At 42.0% G+C, this 20,909-nt stretch overlaps 1 non-coding gene across 1 annotated transcript; it reads right to left on the bottom strand.

The window, feature by feature from the left end:
- Positions 1 to 15,443: 15,443 nt before the first annotated feature.
- TRNAP-AGG (transfer RNA proline (anticodon AGG)) lies at positions 15,444 to 15,514 on the bottom strand. The gene has a single exon. It is a non-coding gene; the product is annotated as a tRNA-Pro (tRNA).
- Positions 15,515 to 20,909: the final 5,395 nt, after the last annotated feature.

Below are 20,909 nucleotides of genomic sequence, written 5' to 3'. Positions count from 1 at the left end.
CTTAAACCAGAGGAATTTTGTGTAGTCACGATCTTCCTCCTGTAACCCTACTCGGAGAAAGGCTTTGCTGATGTCAGCTGTATAGGCAAAAATGCCTGTGCGAAATCGTAACAACACGTCATGTAGCCTTTGTGTTAGGCTAGGTCCCGTTTGGAGACATTCATTTAAAGACACACTGCTCTGCTTTACTTTAGCACTGCAGTTAAAGACAATACGAATAGGTGTTGTCAATAAGTCTTTCACCACAGCGTGGTGGGGTAAATAATGACCTGTTTTTCGGTCATCGTGTTCAACAACTTCAATGAACTTATTGTTAAGTTGTTGTTGGATAAGTTGATGATACATGTTCAGTTTGTCTGGCTCCTTCTGTAGTCAAGTTAATTGAGACTGCAATTGTGAGGCTGCCATAAAATAATTAACTGGAAGTTGTGGATGATCCAACTTCCATGGGAGTCTTACCCAGTATTGTTTATTTGAGTAGACAATTGTATCCAGATATTGCTGGTAAGTCCACGTATCATCAGGATTTGGTTGCTCAGGGATGATGCCTAAGGTGTCTAAATCCCACAAACGATGTATTGGTGGTTCAGACTCAATATCCTCAGATATTTCCCTGAAGCGTAGGGGTGACTGTTCTAAGCCTAGTCACGCCACAATTACATTATTGGATTGTTGGTTTGTGGACGCTTGACCTTGTCTGAAAAGCACTGGTCCTGTGAGCAATTTGCCTCCTGCGGACGACAACAAATTCATACCTTGTTGCCTAGTGCATCCAGTTATAAACTTGTAATAATGATCCGCGCCTATAAGTATTCCAACATCTGTGAGGCAGTCAGAATTTATTTAATAATCTGCTAGCCTCATGCGGTTTCGTTTAAGGTGTCTCGCAGAGCGAGCTAATCCTGTGACCTGCAGGTCTGTAGGAATCTTATCCACTACTACCGCTTGGATTGGACTAGTAGAAGATCCTAGTCTTACTAATACTTTAACTACCTTGTAGTCACGAGGTCCACTATTTGACAAGAAACCAGAAATATTTAACCTCACACTTTTGGCAGGTTTTAAATTTAACTCATCTACCAACTGTTGTGTAATGAAGGTTTTCTGTGAACCTTGGTCAAAAAGACCCCTAGTGTTAATTCTAGATCTTCGGTTTATTAGTTTAAGTTGAGCTGTAGGCAAAGTAGTATTATTGCCTGACTCAGTAGCAAGTACATTTACTTCGTGATGTACTTTGCAATATTGCACTGCAGTAGAATTCGTAGAATTCTCTCCAGTGGTCATGGTTGGTGTAGAAGATTTTCTACATAAGGCGTAGTGGTGTACACCTTGGTTACAGCGGTTGCAGGACCGTAGCTGCACTGCACATTTCTTGGGATCATGAGAGCCCATGCACTTGGTGCACTTGTGCAATTCTTGTAACCTTTTAACCCTAACATTATAAGTAGGATAAACAGAGCATTGATAAGTGGTGTGTTCCTGATTGCAGAACAGACACCTTCTCTGGTTAATAGACTTAGTCTCTTTAGTAGACAAGTCATTGGTTATCTCTGAAGGAGATACCGAATATGTACCTACATTTCCACTTCTTTTCCCAGTGGATGGAGCAGGTTTGGATTTATATTTATTAGACTTACTCTGAGTCTGTTTAGGTTTGACTGAAATATCAGCACTAGTTGGCTTAGACTCAGGTTTAATTTTATCATGAGTCTTTAACCTGTTAACCGTGATCCTCAATCCCTCGAAAATTTGGTCAAGAGTGAGAAACTCGGTATTATAATGTGAGCAGAGCTCTGTCAAGACATTTCGAGGAAATTTCCTCTGTAATAGTAGCTTGATAGACCATTCTGAAGCAGGTATATTAACTTAAGTACCTAAGGCCTTTACTAGAGACTCTACTTCTAGTCTGAAGCTTTGAAGTGACTCTGGTCTACTGTTTGGTGCATTCAGATTTTTATTTATTTATTTATTTATGCATATACAAGAATGTACATAAGGAATGTGAGGATACAATTATGGTAATTACAGTCTTGTAAAGCCACTAGCACGCGCAGCGTTTCGGGCAGGTCCTTAATCTAAGAAAATTTTAAGGAGGTAGATACTTGCAAAATTTATAGACAAAAAAATGATAACAGATTACATGGAATGAAAAAAAAGATGAGAGAAAATTATAGGTACAGTATATTAAAGCACATAGGTAGCTATGATTGATTGCAATGACAGCTTAAAATGGTAGTTGACAACAAATTGGTAGACACAATACAGCAGAAACAATATAAGATTGATTGCAATGACAGCTTGAATGGTAGTTGACAAAAATTGGTAGTCACAATACAGCATATGGCTAGCACATAAAAGAAGACAGCAATGAACACAATGATAAGGTTGTTTGATATTACATAAAAATTAGGAGATTGGGTAACACTAGGTACAGAGCAAATTTAAAGCTCAGTGAAGGAAACTAAATAGATGAAGTTAGGTACTTTTTGGTTTTGCTTTTAAATAAGGCAAAAGTTTTACAGTTTTTCAATTCACTAGGGAGTGAGTTCCATAGACTAGGTCCCTTAATTTGCATAGAGTGTTTACACAGATTAAGTTTGACCCTGAGGATATCAAAGAGATATTTATTTCTGGTGTGGTGATAATGGGTCCTATTACATCTGTCCAGGGAGAGTTTCAGAGCATGGTTTGCATTTAAGAACAGGGTTTTGTAAATGTAGTTGACACAAAAGAATGTGTGGAGGGAGTTAATATTTAGCAAGTTTAGGGATTTAAACAAGGGAGCTGAGTGTTGTCTGAAAGCAGAGTTAGTTATTATTCTGATAGCAGATTTTTGCTGTGTGATGATGGGCTTAAGGTGGTTTGCAGTGGTAGACCCCCATGCACAGATACCATAATTAAGATAGGGGTAGATTAGTGCATAATATAGTGAGAGGAGAGCAGAGTTAGGAACATAATATCTGATTTTGGAGAGTATACCAACTGTCTTAGAGACTTTCTTAGTTATGTGTTGAATGTGGGTGCTGAAGTTGAGTCTCTTGTCTAGGAATAGGCCAAGAAACTTGCCATCATTTTTATTATTGATGTTAATGTTGTCTATCTGTAGCTGAATTGCATTTGATGATTTGCTTCCAAATAAGATGTAGTAAGTCTTTTCGATGTTTAATGTTAGTTTGTTCGTTGACATCCATAAGTGGACTTTTTTTAATTCATTATTCACAACATTATTTAGTGTATGTGGGTTGAGGTTTGAGTAGATAAGGGTAGTATCGTCAGCAAACAATATAAGTTTGAGAATATTAGAGACATTAGGCAGATCGTTTATATATATAAGAAATAGAAGAGGTCCTAAGATGCTGCCCTGTGGCACTCCAACGGTAATTGGTAGAGTGGAAGAAGTTGTATCATTGATGGTTACATATTGGTGTCTGTCACTAAGATAGGATCGGATGTAGTCAAGGGCAAGGCCTCGCATTCCATAATGCTGGAGTTTAAGTAAGAGGTAGTTGTGATTAACAGTATCAAAGGCTTTTCTTAGGTCAATGAAGAGTCCAATCGGAAACTCATTTTTGTCAAGGGCTGAGTAGATAATGTCAAGGAGACTAATGATTGCATCATTGGTGCTCTTTTGGGACCGGAAGCCAAACTGGCAGGGGCTGAGTATGTCGAATTTTACGAGGTAGGAATAGAGCTGTTTGTAAATAATTTTTTCAAATATTTTTGATAGAATGGGTAGATTTGATATTGGTCTATAATTGTTTATGTCCGCCGGATTGCCTCCTTTATGTACTGGCGTTACTCTTGCTTTTTTGAGGATATCAGGGAAGGTGTGATACTCTATAGATTTGTTGAACAGTAGTGCTATGGGTGGGGCAAGGGCATGGGAGGCTCTCTTGTACACAATGGACGGAATTTCACAGGTGTTCCCTGCCTTGGTTTTTAGAGAATGTATGATGGACACAACATCTGCCGGGCTGATTGGTGAAAGGAGAAGAGAGTTTGGATAGCTGCCTGAGAGATATGTGTTAATATGTGTCTGAGTCTGTGGGATTTTACTGGCAAGATTAGCACCAACCGATGAAAAGAAACTATTAAATTCATTTGCCATTTCTAAGTCAGTTGACGGTATACCCCCATCCTTGTAGAGTTTTATTTGGTTATGTGAGTTTTGTTTAGTTCCTAGGATACTAGAGATAGTTTTCCAAGTGCTTTTCATGTTGCCTTTTGCTTCATTGAATCTATTCACATAATATGCAAGTTTTGCCTTTCTTATGATACTGGTAAGCATTGATGAGTACCTTTTAGCTACTTCCTTTGAAACTAGGCCAATCCTAACTTTCTTTTCATATTCATGTTTCTTGTTGATTGAGTTGAGAATGCCACTTGTGAGCCATGGATTGTTTAATCTTTTGTCAGTTACTTGTTTGGTAAGAAGGGGACAATGAATGTTGTAGAGGCTTAGAGTTTTGGAGATGAAGAGGTTAGCTAATGAATTTATATCATGGGTATTATTGAATTCAGAATCCCAGTTAATATTGTAAAGTGCCTCTGTAAGATTGTCTAGCAATTGATAATAGAGGGTAGCTATACTTAACTCTTTGTTGCAATAGTTCAACTTCAGGAGTTTTATAGCTTCCTCATAATTACTCTCATTAAGAGTAAGGTTATGTATGACCTTTATAGCCTCTCCTGTGAGAAGACTAAGTAGGTATGAAAATTTAGAAACCTTGTCTAGAGACTGTTTCTTATGGATGTGAACTTCAAAGGAAGTCCAAAAATTGTCCCAATTTTCTGTATCTAATCCTGAAAATGTAGGCAAGTCTAGAGTAGGTAAACGAACCTCGGGTAATTGATTATTGAAGTGAGACCCAGGGTTACTGGAATTGGATCCAGATTGTTTGGCTAATTTAGATAGCCTGATAATTATATCTTGAGTCTCATCTTCATACTGGGAGATGTCGTCTACAATTTGACTTGCTTCATCAGGATCGGTTTCTACAGTGTTTAGCAGATCAAGGTAAGATTGACCTGCAGATCTGACTTGAACAAATTTCAGTTCAGCCACTCTAACTGATGTCTCTAAGTGATAAGAGTCAATGGGAGTATCTTTAGTTAAGCCCTCAGCCTTGTTAATTAATCTGGTCAAATGACCTTTAAGGCTACTGTAGGTTCTCCTCAATTGCTCAGGAGTAGCCATGTTGGGCTTAGGTTCAAACTTCACAGTGTTAGTATATGTATTACTAATGAAGCTTGGGTACTTGTTCATTAGTGAACAAGTGACATTAATTGTAGCCTAATTTAAGGTGGCTACTTTATATTTCACCTCACTTGAGGTTGAATGTACCTACCTACCAAACAACAAATAGCTAGATATTTTGTGCACTGTCTGAACTTCACCATTAGTTCTCGTCCAGTTAGCTCATCTATATCACCATCAGAGTTAATGGAGATTATCCAGCAATACACAAAATAGATACACAAAATAATGCATACAAGAGGAATATTATGGAGACACTCCAATCAGAGTTATCTCAAAAATTAATCCCACCCTATTTAGGGTCAGCACAAATAATATAATACATACAACACTGACTAGTTTAGATCTAGTCGTAATAATTCCTAACTAAGAACTATAAAGTTATTTAGTCTGGGCTTGTACCAAATTCAGCACAATCCCAGCCTAAATTCTACCTAATAACATGGGTAAAGAGTATTGTAGTGCAGTAAGGTGAATATAGTTGTGCTGTATTTTTGGGTTTTTTGTTTTATAAGAGTGCTCTTGCACACACAGGTTAACAATTATGTACAGTTAAGTTTGGCTTGCTAGGCACAGCCGTTTGTGATGGTTGATGGTGTTAATTAACTTGTCAACCACATGCAACCTAGATTCCCCTGACAAGTGTACACCATCTCTGGTCAGGTTCTGTCTGTAAGGTCTGGCTGTAAATTGGTTATATGTGGCATCCAATCTCACTCGTTTTTTCAGCCTGAAATTTATGTACTTAGCAGCTCTTAGGTAGTATTCTGGGGTTACTCCCCAACGATTATCTTGACTTGGTTGGCGAGGTTCCACTAATGTGAATACTACCGATTCACTGATGAGCTTGAAAGAAGAAATTATGGCTTTGAGGTGTTTGATCACCTCAGCTGGATGACGAGTGGGGTGGATGTCATTACCACCTAAGTATATAATGGTTAGATGGTGAGGCCACTCTAACGCAGGTGTTAGGGTGGGGTTATTATAAAAGTTATGAGCTGTTGCTCCTGGTGACCTAAAGATTCTCACCTCGGTGTGAGGTATAGGTCTAAGTGTTGTGGGTAATTGGCTATGACCCACTAAAGCTACCTTATACATGAGGTGAAAGTAGCAATATATTAGTGTGATCTAGGCTAACTGATGTGTTACACTGTTAGTTGACACAATTAATTAAATATTTAGTCTAGCTTCTATCACCCAAGGATTAGTTATTAATGATTAATATTTTAATTATAAATTTAATGCCTATCCGGTTCGATAAGGACCATAATGTGGGACATTTGGGGGTGAATCTGATTATTTAAATATTAATGTAGTAAATTAAATTACGAAGGACCACCCGCTTTTATAGTAAAGAGGGAAACTGAGAATTTCTGATCATTAGATAATTCCTAGATGAACCAGTAACTATGGATAAAATACTAGAGAATATGATCATAGAAATAATTAATGGGCTGTATAATTAAATGAATCAAACCCTCAAACACCTACATTGGGGGGTTATTACTGGAAGTAAGTACGTCCAGGAACTAGTGTGGTTCGTTCACTAATCCAAATTATAATAATCTAATCCTATGAATTATAGTGAAACTAATGTCATTACCATGAATGGGAACATAGATTATAAGTATAGTAATGATAGTCACAATAAACACACGTTAATCCAAAGAAATTCTGCATATAAGTAATTTCAGGAATCTCATGACTTAATACAAAGAAATCTTAGCTTAATGATGATTCCCTTATGTAAGCCACGACGCTTCCTCTAATTCCCTGGGCTCGGCTGGCTGACGAATGGGATGGATTAACATGGGAGAAGGCGACAGGGAGAATTCTTCTCTCGTGCTGCGAAACAAATATTTACAGTAGCAACTAATTAAACTACTGAATCTCTATATTCAAGAAATTAAGAGTTACAGGTGATAAAAGGTAATCACTTGTGGTTTGGTGTTGGCATGCGTCGTCACGGTCAATCACCCAGCTACTACACTACGCTTTACAAGATGCATCAAATAAAGAGAAGATACTTAGCTAATAAGGGCACTGTATAAGTTTTAAGATTGCCGAAATTCGCGCCCCAGGCTCTGGCTTCCGCTTATCCTGGATAATGGCGCGCTTCACTGGTCGGTCACGTGCAGTCAGGAACCAGATTAAAAAGGTTCCTTATGTTACACCAGCACCAGTTGAAGATATTATCTGCAAGGTTGTTCACGCCTCACAGTGGCGACTTTCATCTGAGGATGGATAACGTCTACCCTGATGGCTGGGTAATGGCGTCTCCTCGTGAGCACGATACGGGTAGGTCTGCCTCAGAGCTTCCCCCCCACGTGTACTGGCAAGCCTCTCCAACCCACGCCGCGTCTCGCGTTCATTAGACAAATTATTGTTATGAATATTAGTATTTCTCACATTTACGCTTGAAATGTTGAAGACTGGACGGGTTTATTATTTAGAAGAGGATAATATTATTATTTGCCAATTTAGGGATAGTAAACATATAAGGGAGAGGAATTAATGTCTCCCCATGGCATTCACTCGTGACGTTAACTTTTATTACTAGATAATCGCTATGACTCCAACGCTCTATTCGGCTTTTAGTTGGAGGTCAATTCATCTGTAATTAATTATCATACAGAATGCCTTGGTTATAGAGAATCGAATTTAATTCTCAGATACATTGGATATAATGTGTTTATTGTAATGAAATCTGACGCAATACTGGCGTCGGGTGACGTGAGAATTCTAGCCTACTGCACAGATGAAATTATTAGTACATGAGAATTCTACGTGTTGTTAATTTTACTTACTACAATAATTAATAGAGTTAGTAATAAGAAATGAGAATACAACAGTGTTGTATTCGGTGTTGGAAATTCCCAACACAACCCTAGCAAGCACAAATAGGTGAGTACACACACACACAGGAATGAGCGACCACAATGTATTGGTGTTTGAGTACCTGATTGAAGAAGGGTTATTGAACTCGAGGAGGGACACCGAAACCAAAAGGTTAGCATACCGAAAGGGAAACTATGAGGAGATAAGAAAATTCCTAAAAGATATAGCATGGGAAACAGAGCTCAGGGAAAAGACGGCCCAAGATATGATGGACTACATCACGCAAAAGTGCAAGGACGCATCAAACAAGTTTGTCCCAGCCCAAAATGAAAACAGTGAAATGAAGATGAGAAACCCATGGTTTAATCAGAGATGTAGGCTAGCTAAGCAGCAAAGTAAAAGGACATGGAGAAACTATAGGAATAACAGGACACTGGAGAGCAGAGAAAGATACCAGAATGCCAAGAATGAATATGTCAGGATGAGAAGAGAGACAGAAAGACAATACGCAAACGACATCGCAAGCAAGGCAAAGACTCAGCCTAAATTGCTGCATAGCCACATCAGGAGAAAAACAACAGTAAAGGAACAGGTTATGGAATTAAGGATAGGGGCAGAAGGATTCATTACAAACGACAAGGAAGTGTGTGAGGAACTGAATAAGAAATTCCAAGAGGTCTTCACCTTAGAGCAAGGAGAAATCCCAGAGATAAGAGAGGGAATAGCTAACCAGGAACCACTGGAAGAGTTTGAGATTGCCAGCGGGGAAGTAAGGAAGTGTTTACTAGAGTTGGATGTGACAAAGGCTATAGGCCCAGATGGAATCTCCCCTTGGATGCTAAAGGAAGGAGCAAAAGAACTGTGCCTACCACTCTCCATAGTGTATAACAAATCTCTGGCAACAGGGGAACTGCCAGAAATTTGGAAAGCAGCTAACGTAGTCCCGATAAACAAGAAAGGGGATAGACAGGAGGCACTGAATTACAGGCCAGTGTCCCAAACCTGCATACCATGCAAGCTGATGGAGAAGATTGTGCGAAGAAAGCTAGTGGAGCACCTGGAGCGAAAGAACTTTGTAACTCAGCACCAACATGGATTCAGGGATGGCAGGACCTGCCTCACAGGGTTACTTGAATTCTACGACCAGGCAACAAAAATAAGGCAAGAAAGAGAAGGGTGGGTAGACTGCATATTTTTGGATTGTCAGAAAGCCTTTGATACAGTGCTACACAAGAGGCTAGTGAAAAAGCTGGAGATGCAGGCTGGAGTGAAAGGGAAGGTACTCCGTTGGATACAGGAGTACCTAAGCAACAGGAGACAACGAGTCAGTGTGAGGGGTGAGGTCTCAGATTGGCGAGACGTTACGAGTGGAGTCCCGCAGGGGTCAGTCCTTGGACTAATACTGTTTCTGATATGTGTAAATGATCTCCCAGAGGGTATAGAATCGTTTCTCTCAATGTTTGCCGATGATGCAAAAATTATGAGGAGGATTGAAACTGAGGACGATAGTAGGAGGCTACAAGATGACCTAGACAGACTGAGTGAATGGTCCAACAAATGGCTGTTGAAGTTCATCCCGAGTAAATGCAAAGTAATAAAACTAGGCAGTGGAAACAGGAGGCCAGACACAGGATACAGAATAGGAGATGAAGTACTTAATGAAATGGACAGAGAGAAAGATCTAGGAGTTGATATCACACCAAACCAGTCTCCTGAAGCCCACATAAAAAGAATAACGTCTGCGGCATATGCAAGGCTGGCTAACATCAGAACAGCGTTCAGGAACCTGTGTAAGGAATCATTCAGTATCTTGTACACCACATACGTAAGACCAATCCTGGAGTATGCGGCCCCAGCATGGAGCCCGTATCTTGTCAAGCACAAGACGAAGCTGGAAAAAGACCAAAGGTATGCCACTAGACTAGTCCCAGAACTAAGAGGCATGCGTTACGAGGAAAGGCTGCGGGAAATGCACCTTACGACACTGGAAGACAGAAGAGTAAGGGGAGACATGATCACAACCTACAAAATCCTCAGGGGAATCGACCGGGTAAACAAGGATAAACTGTTCAACACTGGTGGGACGCGAACAAAGGGACACAGGTGGAAACTGAGTACCCACATGAGCCACAGGTACGTTAGAAGGAACTTTTTCAGTGTCAGAGTAGTTATCGGATGGAATGCATTAGGCAGTGATGTGGTGGAGGCTGACTCCATACACAGTTTCAAATGTAGATATGATAGAGCCCAGTAGGCTCAGGAATCTGTACACCAGTTGATTGACAGTTGAGAGGCGGGACCAAAGAGCCAAAGCTCAACCCCCGCAAGCACAAATAGGTGAGTACACACACACAAAGGAGAGGGCCTGGTAACCTGGTGGATACCACGCAGGACTCGTAATTCTGTGGCGCGGGTTCGAATCCCGCACCAAGCAGAAACAAGTGGGCAAGGTTTCTTTCACCCTGAATACCCTAGTTACCCAGCAGTATATAGGTACCTGGGGGTTAGTCAGCTGTTACGGGCTGCTTTCTGAGGTGTGTGTGTGTGTGTGGTGTGGGGAAAAAAAGTAGTTAATAAACAGTTGAGAGGCGGGCCGAAAGAGCAAAGCTCAACCCCCGCAAAACACAACAAGGTGAATACACACACACACACAAACACACACACACACACACACACACACACACACACACACACACACACACACACACACACACACACACACACACACACACACACACACACACACACACTCACAGAAGACAGAAGAGTAAGGGGAGACATGATCACTACCTACAAAATTCTCAGGGGAATCGACCGGGTAGACAAGGATAAACTATTCAACACTGATGGTACGCGAACAAGGGGACAAAGGGGGAAACTGAGTACCCACATGAGCCACAGGGACGTTAGAAAGAACTTTTTCAGTGTCAGAGTAGTTAACAGGTGGAATGCATTAGGCAGTGATGTGGTGGAGGCCTACTCCATGCACAGTTTCAAATGTAGATATGATAGAGCCCAGTAGGCTCAGGAACCTGTACTCCAGATGATTGACAGTTGAGAGGCGGAACCAAAGAGCCAAAGCTCCACCCCGTCAGCACAAATAGGTGCGGACAAATAGATGAGTACACACACACACACAAAAAAACACTCACAGCACACACACACACACACACACACACACACACACACACACACACACACACACACACACACACACACACACACACACACACACACACACACACACACACACACACACACACACACACACACACACACACACACACACACACACACACTCACACACACACACACGCATGCATATATTTCTCCCTCTGTTTATATATCTCCCTCTGAGCGAGAGAGAGAGAGAGAGAGAGAGAGAGAGAGAGAGAGAGAGAGAGAGAGAGAGAGAGAGAGAGAGAGAGAGAGAGAGAGAGAGAGAGAGAGAGAGAGAGAGAGAGAGAGAGAGAGAGAGAGAGAGAGAGAGAGAGAGAGAGCGAGAGAGAGAGAGAGAGAGAGAGAGAGAGAGAGAGAGAGAGAGAGAGAGAGAGAGAGAGAGAGAGAGAGAGAGAGAGAGAGAGAGAGAGAGAGAGAGAGAGAGAGAGAGAGAGAGAGAGAGAGAGAGAGAGAGAGAGAGAGAGAGAGAGAGAGAGAGAGAGAGAGAGAGAGAGAGAGAGAGAGAGAGAGAGAGAGAGAGAGAGAGAGAGAGAGAGAGAGAGAGAGAGAGAGAGAGAGAGAGAGAGAGAGAGAGAGAGGGGGGGGGGCTGAATACTTCATATGGAGCTGAATATATATGAAAGACCTATAAGGATGAAAGGATAAGGATGTCTTTTATGTCTTCAGAGACATAAAAGACACTCCAAGCTCAGACACCACAAGACAAAGAATTCATATTCTGAGAACTATTAAACTACCGAATTTTTTGAGGAACAATTCCATCAGGGCAGCAATGTGTAGGATGAATGTAAGAGGAGTGAGACTGGCCGGAAGGTAATATAAAACAAGGCAGCATAATGAACAAATCCACAAGGGCCTGGATGAGGGTTCGAACAATTCTGTGCTTCAATTCTTATGACCATGTTGTTGCGCAGTCGACTAAGGTGAGTCTGGGTCATCCTGGACGTAGGTTCGAACTCTCGTCGAACATTGTGGATTTGTTCATATGATGTATCACGCTATTGTGATTTCCGTGTGTACAAGGCAGCTTTTTTTTTTAAACCACAGTGTCCAAATTACGGTGGTTTATAGAAATGAATAGCATGGTAATATTAACGTTTTATAGAACTAATGTAAAACGGCCTTGATACATCAGGTGGGTTGTATAAACTCAGATGTTCCTAGTTAGGTAAAAAGGGCTTAACTTTTAGACGCCTTAAACATTTTATAAACGGGGTGCAGACGCAGGTGAAAGCAGTTGAATGTAGGAGCAAGGTTGTGATCCTTGCCCACCTAGCTGAGTGTCGTGAGACGAACCCTGTGTTGTGTTGTATGGTTGCTTAGGCACACACTATATACACCCGGAACATTGGGGGAAGTGAAATATTGGTTGACTATGGCTGTGACTATGGCTATGACTATGGCCGTGACTATGGCCGTGACTATGACCGTGACTATAGCCGTAACTATGGCCGTGACTATTGTCGTGACTATGGTCGTGACTATGGCCGTGACTATGACCGTGTCTATGGCCGTGACTATGACCGTGTCTATGGTCGTGACTATGACCGTGACTATGGCTGTGACTATGGCCGTGACTATTACCGTGACTATGACCGTGACTAGGGCCATGACTATGGCCGTTACTATGGCCGTGACTATGGAGCCGGTCGGCCGAGCGGACAGCACATTAGCTTTGTGATCCTGTGGTCCCGGGTTCGATCCCGGGCACCGCGAGAAACAATGGGCAAAGTTTCTTTCACCCTATGCTCCTGTTACCTAGCAGTAAAATAGGTACCTGGGTGTTAGTCAGCTGTCACGGGCTGCTACCTGGGGGTGGAGGTCTGGTCGAGGACCGGGCCGCGGGGACAGTAAAGCCCCGAAACCATCTCAAGATAACCTCAAGATATGGACGTGACTATGGCCGTGACTATGGTCGTGTCTATGGCCGTGACTATGACCGTGACTATAGCCATGACTATGGCCGTGACTATGGCCGTGACTATGGCCGTGACTATGGCCGTGACTATGACCGTGACTATAGCCGTGACTATGGCCGTGACTATGGCCGTGACTATGACCGTGACTATAGCCATGACTATGGCCGTGACTATGGCCGTGACTATGGCCGTGACTATGGCCGTGACTATGGCCGTGACTATAGCCGTGACTATGGCCGTGACTATGGCCGTGACTATGACCGTGACTATGGCCGTGTAGACTATGAGAGGATTATCACGGTGTATAACTTGGCCTTCCTCGTGAGGCACACTGCGACATGCCTCGTGTGTCGCCTAAAGAATACGGTATTGTGACCTTTAAGGCATGATAGTTTGTCACTAGAGGCTTGCTGGGGTGTCACCAGAGAAGTATCGCGATGTCTTCATAGGCATGAGAGTGTCCCATGAAGCAACCTGCGGAGGGGTCTCCTAAACCAATTGTTCACTGTGTCCTCCCCACATAGTCTAGTTTAAACTGTGTTCCACGCCTTATCCAACTCACAATGAGTTCCTCCCCGAGTCCTTACTTTTCCCGTTCGGTTTATTCTCGAAGGGGAACTGTTGTGAAGCGAGTTTGGCTACAAACACATTTCCAGTATGCTTTCTGCAAGGGTTGACGTGTTCAATTTCAGAATAGATCCTGTCAAAAGTTTACCTCTGGCAGAATGTTATAGGTTCATGCCCTTTAGTATCAACTGGCTCGACAGTTCATAGTGACTGAAACAATCTGACGCCTATAATACGCCATTATTAATTAACGTTATAAGAGTTGATCATAGGATCAACTAATTTAATGCCACTATTATGACGTAATGTTAGGTAACATTACGCGGTACTCCACCATGAGGACAAGGATATGGAATTTCAAGGACGAAAGGAACATTCGTGAATCGATTGGGTTGTGGTGGATCGAATGCCGACCTGCGAACTCGTATAATGGCTCGTTATGGATCTGTCAACCCGAACACAGGGCTAAACTACGCCATATAACTTTGGTCCTGATTTGGTCAGGAAATCAGAGACGTTTACTTTGACTTGTGTCTTAGGTTTAAGATGTGGATAGATTGTCACCTGTTCTGTGAGGATCGTTTTTTGTAACCCTACCTTGAAGTAGACACCAGGTCTTTTCCTTGGTTCGTTTCTTATCGAGTGTTAGAGAGGTGTTATATTTGTTATTGTGGCTGTTAAGCTCACTTTAGCTAGCAGCATATTGACTGATTCCTCCACTGTGAAGTATATACCTGAAGTGTGATTGTTAAATATATCCGTAGAACTTAGGTAACTTCCCTGTGCAAACCCAGCGTGATTTTTAGCACGTCTGAATAAACGAATGTATGATAAACACCAAGAACGGTCTAGCATTTGTTAGTGTGATGAGAACCGGAATCGTCTGTGACCATTAAATATGGCTTACCGTTCCTGTGGTAATCTGTATGATTTGCAGAGCCTTTCTACTGTTATATGTTAAATAAAATTTATTTAGAAGAATGTGTTTATAATCTGAAGTCAATGAGTAAGAATCAATAGTTACTGTGTTTCAATGCTTCAAGATGTGGATTAGGAGACTGGCGACTGCTTCAAGTGCATTATCGGAAGTCAGGTCTTTTTGAGTGTGGGATTACACCTACACGCCGAGAAAAGGACCAGGATTGGACCAAACATACTTGAGGATATTTACATAGGTTCGAAAAAAAATGTAAAACTATGTATGTCGTGATCAAGGTAATCAAGGCCAAAGACAAATTTATATGTTTTAGATTGTCAAGGCGGGGCGTGGTCGGACAACTAACACATTCAAGCAAGAAGGTTTGAGTATAAGAATAGAATCGGAGAGGATGTCAGCCACAAAAGGTGCAGGTCCACAGTCGGACGACAGGGGAAATGAAGGACCCAGAACAAGGTATGGGCCAGCTCTAACGATTGTGTACAGTCGAACTTTTGTGGGAGTGTAAATAGATGAGTATTGACAGGCTAACCCTGGGGATGGACTTATGTGATTCTTGGTGGGAGTTTATGATGTTTGTGTGAGGTATGGACTGATTTGGGTCTATACCTTGGACTAACCGGTTAAAAGTATAGACCGGTTAAATGGACTAAACACCCACTTTTGCACCTCCCGGAAATCGAATTTGGGATCCTAAATTACAAGTCGAAAACATAGTCACTGCTATCGAGACAAAAAGGTTATCGGGCCTGTCCGGGAGTTAAACCCGGGCCTCTCGCATCCTAAGCGAGAATCATACCACTAGACTAACAGGCCTATATATATAAATATATTGGATCATGTATATCTTCCAAAAAAAGTCAATGACGCTCCAGAAAACATTTAAGCAAGGCATAATTTTCTTTTGTTTTGCAATGTATGCCTCACCGTCCCTCCATGGACGGGGATAAATCACTTGCATTCTCGGTCATTAAAGCGATAAATGAATACCCAAGGGGAATATCGTAGTTCGTCTGCCTTCTCGAACAAAATAATTAACACACCCTTTGTAGAAATGGTAAGAAGAAAACATCGGAAACGTACAAAATCAGAGCACAAATCTCCAAGAAAATTGAAGAGGGAAATACCTCAAGTACTATTCGAGTCCTCACCAGTGACGATAAAATTGCTGCTAGAAGCTCTGCCACAGCACGAGCCCAGCAAGGCAAGCACCCACCCAAAGCCCCACGAGACGACAACATCGTACACCCACCAGCCGGGACCAGTTAACTGTTGGACCCATAAACTGTTGGTGAATCTGAGGCAGTGCCTGGGGCGCCTTACAGCTGGGTGGAGAGCGTCTCGGATTCGTAATCCTGACGTTCCGGGTTCGATCACCGGTGGAGGCGGAGACAAATGGGCAAAATGTTTCTTTCACCCCTGATGTCCCTGTTACCTAGTAGTAAATAGGTACTTGGGAGTTAGTCAGCTGCTACGGGCTGCTTCCTGGGTGGGGTGTAACAAAAAGGAGGCCTGGTCGAGGACCGGGCCGCGGGGACGCTAAGCCCAGAAATCAGCTCAACATAACCTCAAAATCTACAAAGCAGCAAACCGTCAATCAGCATATACAACATCGCATACTTTCTACGTTGTGGGCACACACTTAGGTGGGATCGATCACTATGATTGCTATAATTCCGCTTCACCAACACTATACTCGCCAATTCGTCCGACCTGGCTTACTGTCCCACGGTATTGTACTGATGTTGCCACTCGACTTATGCTTTCCTTAACTGATCAAACGCAATAGGAGCTCACTATATACTTGATCACTACATTTGTGGGGACTCCTGTGACAGTTTCTTGCCTCTGTAACACTTCAATATCTCGAGATAACTGACGTTAGTTTGCTGATGCCCTACGGACACGTTTGTCTCCCACGACACTCCTCTCACGACGATGAGACAGTCGTGAGTGTTTCTGAGAGTACCTGTGGGAGCCGAGCGGACAGCACGCTGGACTTGTGATCCTGTGGTCCTGGGTTCGATCCCAGGCGCCGGCGAGAAACAGTGGGCAGAGTTTCTTTCACCCTATGCCCCTGTTACCTAGCAGTAAAATAGGTACCTGGGTGTTAATCAGCTGTCACGGGCTGCTTCCTGGGGGTGGAGGCCTGGTCGAGGACCGGGCCGCGGGGACACTAAAAAAAGCCCCGAAATCATCTCAAGATAACCTCAAGATGAGTAGTTGTGGGAGTGAGTGTCTTTGAATACCGGTGTGAGTGAGTGTGTGAGTGTCTCTGAGAGTACCTGTGGGAGTGAGTGTGTGAGTGTCTCTGAGAGTACCTGTGGGAATGAGTGTCTGAGTGCCTACCTAAGTTTCTGTGAGAGTACTTCTTTCAGGGCCTCTGTGATTTTATCTGTGAGAACCTCAGTAAATTGATCTGTTAATACCTCTGTGAGTGTCTCTCTGAGTATATCTTTGAGTACATCTGTATCTTTATGAGTGCCTATGTAAGTGTCTCCCAAAGCGTCTCTCTGAGTGTTTCTGCAAGTGTCTCTTCAGTTTTTCTGTGGGTGCCTCTAAGAATACCCGCGTGAGTCTCTCTGTGAGTACCTATTTGAGTGTCTTTGTGAGTTTCACTGTGAGCGTTTCTGTTTATGTCTGAGTGCTTTAGTGAGCACCTGTATTAGTTTGTCTATGAGCGCCTGTATTAGTTTGTCTATGAGCACCTGTATTAGTTTGTCTATGAGCGCCTGTATTAGTTTGTCTATGAGCGCCTGTATTAGTTTGTCTATGAGCGCCTGTATTAGTTTGTCTATGAGCGCCTGTATTAGTTTGTCTATGAGCACCTGTATTAGTTTGTCTATGAGCGCCTGTATTAGTTTGTCTATGAGCGCCTGTATTAGTTTGTCTATGAGCGCCTGTATTAGTTTGTCTATGAGCACCTGTATTAGTTTGTCTATGAGCACCTGTATTAGTTTGTCTATGAGCGCCTGTATTAGTTTGTCTATGAGTGCCTGTATTAGTTTGTCTATGAGCGCCTGTATTAGTTTGTCTATGAGTGCCTGTATTAGTTTGTCTATGAGCGCCTGTATTAGTTTGTCTATGAGTGCCTGTATTAGTTTGTCTATGAGCACTTGTATTAGTTTGTCTATGAGTGCCTGTATTAGTTTGTCTATGAGTGCCTGTATTAGTTTGTCTATGAGCGCCTGTATTAGTTTGTCTATGAGCGCCTGTATTAGTTTGTCTATGAGTGCCTGTATTAGTTTGTCTATGAGCACTTGTATTAGTTTGTCTATGAGCGCCTGTATTAGTTTGTCTATGATCGCCTGTATTAGTTTGTCTATGAGCGCCTGTATTAGTTTGTCTATGAGCGCCTGTATTAGTTTGTCTATGAGGGCCTGTATTAGTTTGTCTATGAGCGCCTGTATTAGTTTGTCTGTGAGCGCCTGTATTAGTTTGTCTGTAAGTGCCTGTCTTATCAATTAATGTAAGCGTTTATGTGAATGTCACAATGAGTGTCTAAGTAACTCTGTGAGTGTCTTTATGAGTGTTTGTGAGTGCCTCAGTAAGTGTCTTTTTAAATTTCTCTGTAAGTGTCCCAGTAGCTGTGTGATTGCCCTTGTTTCTCTGTGAGTGTCCCCGAGTCTCTGTGACTGTCTCTGTGTCTCTGTGAGTGTCCCTGAGTCTCTGTGACGGTCTCTGTGTCTCTGTGTCTCTCTGAGTGTCCCTGAGTCTTTGTGACTGTCTCTGTGTCTCTCTGAGTGTCCCTGAGTCTTTGTGACTGTCTCTGTGTCTCTGTGAGTGTCCCTGTGTTTCTGTGAGTGTCCCTGTGTCTGTGATGGTCACTATGTATTTGTGAGCGTCCCTTTGTCTCTTTGAGCGCCTCTGTGTCTCTGTGAGTGTTCCTATGTCTCTTTGAGTGTCTCTGTCTCTGTGAGAATTTCTGTGCCTCTGTGAGTGTCCTGGGGTCTTTGTGAGTGTTTCCGTGTCCCTGTGAGTGTCCTTGTTTCTCTGTGAGTTTCCCTGTGTCTGTATGAGTTTCCCTGCGTCTCTGTGAGTGTCCCTGTGTCTATGTGAACGTCCCTGTGTCTTTGTGAGTTTATTTGCGCCTCTGTGAGTGTCCCTGTTTTATGTTTTTGTATCTCATAAAATGTCTTTGTGAGTTCCTTTGGGGCTTTGTAAACCACTCATTGCCTATGTTAGTGTCTCTGTGGGTGTATCTGTGTCAGTCAGGGTGTGTTTATGAGTGTGTCTGTAAATGCCTTTTGTGAGTGTCTTTATGAGAGGCCCTGTGTGAGCCTTTGTAAGTGACTGTAAATCCCTATGTGTCTCAGTAAGCGCCTACGTGACTGAATGTTTCTGTGTCTCTCTGTGAGCGTTTCTGTGAGCGTCTCTGTGAGTGCCCTTATGATTACCTGTGAAAGAAAATTTGTGAGTTCCTATGTGAGTGTCTTTTAGTGTATCTGTGAGTGTCTTTGTGCGAGTCTCTGTGATTGTCTCTTTGACTTTCTCTTTGAGTGTCTCTTAGTATCCCTCATTGTCGCTCTCTGAGTATCTCATTCACTCTTTCATGAATTCCAATGTCAGTATCTCTTGTGAGAGAGTTACTTACTGAGTACTATCAGTGATACTATCTCTGATAGGTACTCAGAGTACCTCTGTGAGAGCCTCTTTGAGTATCTCTGTGAGAGCCTCTTTGAGTACGTCTGTGAGAGCCTCTTTGAGTACCTCTGTGAGAGCCTCTTTGAGTATCTCTGTGAGAGCCTCTTTGAGTACGTTTGTGAGAGCCTCTTTGAGTACCTCTGTTAGAGCCTCCTTGAGTACCTCTGTGAGAGCCTTTTTGAGTACCTCTGTGAGAGCCTCTATAGGTGTATGTATTTGTGAGAGTCTGTGTATCTTTATGAATGCCACGAATGTCTATGTGAGCACATTTTTACAAACTTGTATGAATGTTTTTATGAGTGCCTCCGAGTGCGTACTTGACCGTCTATGTGAGTGTTTCTGTGTGTGATATTTATGAGTGTATTTCTGATTGTCTTTGCAACTGAGAGTACTTGTTTGAAAGTTTCAATGTTTCTGTAAGTGACTCTATGAGTACCTGTGTACTCATAGATATATCACTAATCAACAGATATCTAATAAAAAATCTCTAATCAAGAGGGCATCTATGAGTGTCTTTGTGACTGTCTCTTTGGGTGTTTCCATAAGTGCCTTTGTAAATTCCTCAGTGAGCTTCTCTGTGTCTCTGTGATACTCAGAGGTTATTTATGTGACTATATATGTGAGTGGCTTTGCCATTGCCATTAAGAGTACTTCTGTGAGTGTCAATGTAAGTGTCTTTGAGAGAGTCTATATGTGTCTCTGAAGGCATATGCGTGTCTTTATAAGTGCCTGTGCTAGTATCTATCTTAGCATTTTTATTGATGCCTATCTGTAACCGAGTACTTTTGTAAATGGCTCTATAATTGCCATTGTGAATGCCTCTGTAGGTGATTTGAATGGGCCACTAATATTGCCTTTTTAAAATATCTTTAATGAACACGCAAATCATTGAGGTAACTTTCTCTGAAAGTTTAAGAGAAAATTTACTGCGTTTTTTACGTTTTTTACGTTTATTGCAAAAAGTAAACGTTCTTTGTAAGTTTAGTCTGTGTTAGTTCAGTCAAAATTGCTCACTATTTTGTGAGCAATTTCAAAAGTGATGTTGCTCACATGAGACTATACTTGCTCACAGGAGAATACACTTGATCACAGGAGGCTAGAATTGCTCACAGCGTGTTGCATATGGTTATAAAATGTTGAACATTCGTACAGTGTACAATATACTTTCCATCGTGATGATTAACTTACAAGAAGTTAGACTTGCTAACTTGGAGTTATTCTCACTGACGGAAAATTACGTTGCTGACAAGAAGAGCTATACTACAACCTGCGGGTTACACTTGGTCACAAGAAGTGGTACACTTACTTACAAAGAGTTTACACTTACTAACAAAGAGTTTAGACTTACTAACAAACAGTTTATATATACTAACAAAGAGATTACTCTTACTGACAAAGAGTTTACTCTTACTAACAAAGAGTTTACACTTACTAACAAAGAGTTTTCTGTTGATAACAAAGAGTTTACACTTATTTACAAAGAGTTTACACTTACTAACAAAGAGCTTACACTTACTAACAAAGAGCTTACACTTAATAGCAAAAACTTTAGTCTTACTAACAAAAA

Source organism: Procambarus clarkii, chromosome 52 (genome assembly GCF_040958095.1).
Source record: "Procambarus clarkii isolate CNS0578487 chromosome 52, FALCON_Pclarkii_2.0, whole genome shotgun sequence".
NCBI lineage: Eukaryota > Metazoa > Arthropoda > Malacostraca > Decapoda > Cambaridae > Procambarus > Procambarus clarkii.
Note: the sequence above shows the minus strand (reverse complement) of the source record. Positions and strands in the feature narration are given on the sequence as shown.